Below are 2,957 nucleotides of genomic sequence, written 5' to 3' on the forward strand. Positions count from 1 at the left end.
ATATACATAGAATTTTTTATACATGCATTATAGAAGTCATACTTAACACTTAACCAAGTGGCATATTGAGTCTCAAAGAAATTCTTCCAATAAATTAAAAAGTTTCAGAGCAATAAAAACCATGTTTTGTTTTTGTCTTGTAATTTGCACCAACACTAGGGACACAAGAAAACACCAACAAATTGAAAATTCACAGCCCAGTGAAAATTGTTTTGGATTAAGAGAAAATTTTAAACCCTATTTAAAAGATCACAGTAAAGTCCCTTAAATGCAGAGTCAAATCTTGGAAAGTCTTGCACGTCTTGCTTCATGATCAGTGGTGAGTGGATATGAAGGTACCATATGATTGGACATGTGGTTTTAAAAGACAACTTGGCTGACGATGTAGTTCCATGGTAGAATGCTTACCTAGCATGTGTAAGGCTCTGGGATTGATCTTTAGTACCACCAAACAAACTAATAAAATAAAATAGCTCTATCAAAGGAAAAATACCAAATAAATATCTCAAAGTTTCCAAAGGCACTTGATAAATAAAACTCATCATCTATTACGAATAAGACCCTTAGTTTACTAAAAATAAAATAATTATAGAAACACTTATAGTGCAATTAAACTGCTCATTTAACAAATTTTTAAATGTATAAATTATTATAATAAATTTAATCATGATCAAGCACTGTTCTAGGCATTTTTTATATTTTAACACAAAAATTAGATATTATATTCTAATGAACTTAATGCTGACCAATCCCTATGAGGTACTTAATGTTAACACATACTGTATTGCTGCATTCAGATGAGGAAATTAGTGCCAAAAGTGGAAGTGGCTTGCTCAGAGTCAAAAAGAATGTAAGTAGTAGAGTGCCAATTTGTGCCAGGATAATCCCTTACATGATATATGTAAGGTCAGACCAAGGCACGATTGAGACCACCGAGGCAGGCAAAGTCTAAGCAACATGCGATGAGTTTATTGCCATCTGGGTGCAGATGGGCCAAGGGTGAGAAGGCCGTTGGCACTGGGAGGAGGGTGCTCATGGTTAATATAGGGCATTTCGGAGGGGCACTGCTCAAGAGGGTTGAAAAGTTTAGAGTCCCATGGGTGATGGGGCTGGGGCTGGCTGATAAGCAGGGGGTGGTGAGAGCAGCAAGGTGGCTGCTGGCCTCTTGTTGTCTCTGTGCTCCTGTGGATGCAGGTAGCTGGTCTGCTTGGGTGGGGGTCCAACTTGGGGGACCTGTCACTATTCATCCTAAACCAAAGGCCAACATCATGTTTAATAGTGAGAAACTTAACAAATTCCCATTAAATTTCAAACAAGGCAAGGATATCCACTTATCACCAGAAATATCTGCTATAGCTGTACAAGTACAAGTCACTGCAAATAGAAATAATAGGAATAAAATATACTAGAAATAAGAAGAATAGATGTTGAAAAGAGGAGGTAGAAACATTTTTATAATTTTGTAAATGCTGTTTTTTAAAACCCTAAGCAGTAAGAAAAATCAGTAAGGGTGCTATTCACAAAACCAGTAAAACAGAATAATTTGTTTTGTTTGTTTATTTTTTGTTTTGTTTTGTTGGTACCAGGGATCGAACTCGGGTCCTTGCACTTGCAGGGCAGGTGGCCGAACCACTGAGCTAAATCCCTAGCCCAAAATCAGTCAAATAATACAAAACTGGTATCTATCATTATACAAACAAAAATCACTTAGAATTTTCAAAATGTCAGTGCCCTTTAATCATAGACCACCAGGAACACACTTATAGTCAAACAAGTTGAGTTTACTGCTCATACTAACAGGAGAATCCACATCATGGGGACATCTCAGTAAATACCATTAAGAAAGAACTGATTATTGGATTTAGGTTTGTGTCTGGTACTTTATAGGGGCAGAGTTCCAGTTGGGCTTTGCTCTAGATTGCATGCTCCCAGAAAACAAGGGTAATTCTGTCATTGTGTTAATACATCTCTGGAAAGTGGGAGATTAGAATGAGACCGAGCTCTAATTGGTTTTTTTTGTTTTTGTTTTTGTCTTTGTTTTTTAGAAAAACAGCCACTCATGAGTTGCCTGACTTTTTTTTTTCTTTTTTCTTTTTGGCAATGGTATGGTTTTTACCTGAAGGTCCCTCAAAGCCTCATGCACTCATAGGTAAGGTGTTTGGAAGATAATCGGACCACTGGACCATAAGGATACAGCTAAATGTGATGTTGGGATGTGGGCCTGGTTGGAGGAGGCAGGTAACTGGGGGCATGACCTAAGGTAGCTCTCCCTTCCTGGTTCCTGTCTTTCCTCTCTGTTTCCTGGCTTCTATGAGGTGAGCAGCTTTTCTCCACCAGACTCTTCAACTATGCCTTTCTGCCTTGGAGCCCAGGCATTAAAATCATGAACTAAAATAAACCCTCAGTTGCAAGTGGCAGGTGTCTTGTCCCAGTGATGAGGAAAGTGACTAAGACAAGCAGTATTTATATTTTGATCAGTGTTCAGACATGATTATGCATTTGTCTCCATTGCAGAGTGGCATTGTCTGACATTGGTGTTATGCTTTAGGGAAGTCAAAACTTTGCTGCTATCTCAGGACTTTATTAATTGAGCCTTAGAATTAAACCGACATAAGACTGATTAATAAGAAAAAGCATACACATTGTTTAATATATGACATTGGAGCCTTCATAGGGTAATGTAGACCTAAAAGAAGTGGCAAAGCCTCCATGCTTCTACAAAGAGAGACCATTGTAGAAAAATAAGTAAACTGGGTGGCAAAGTGGGGGTAGGGGGGTGAGAGACTAAAGAAAGGTAGGAATTATTTAAGCAAGGTCTGTTCATACAGAATTTTTTTGGTCTCAGCTTCTTATTCTTGATGGCAAGAATGATATTTTCCTTCTGGTAGAAGAAGGACATTTTCTTTTTTTTTTTTTTTTTTTTTTTTTGGTACCAGGGATCGAACTCAGGACCTTGT

This window comes from Heterocephalus glaber, unplaced genomic scaffold (assembly GCF_053883595.1).
Source record: "Heterocephalus glaber isolate CG9 unplaced genomic scaffold, H.glaber_assembly_v1.0 deba00001547, whole genome shotgun sequence".
Classification (NCBI taxonomy): Eukaryota; Metazoa; Chordata; class Mammalia; order Rodentia; family Bathyergidae; genus Heterocephalus; species Heterocephalus glaber.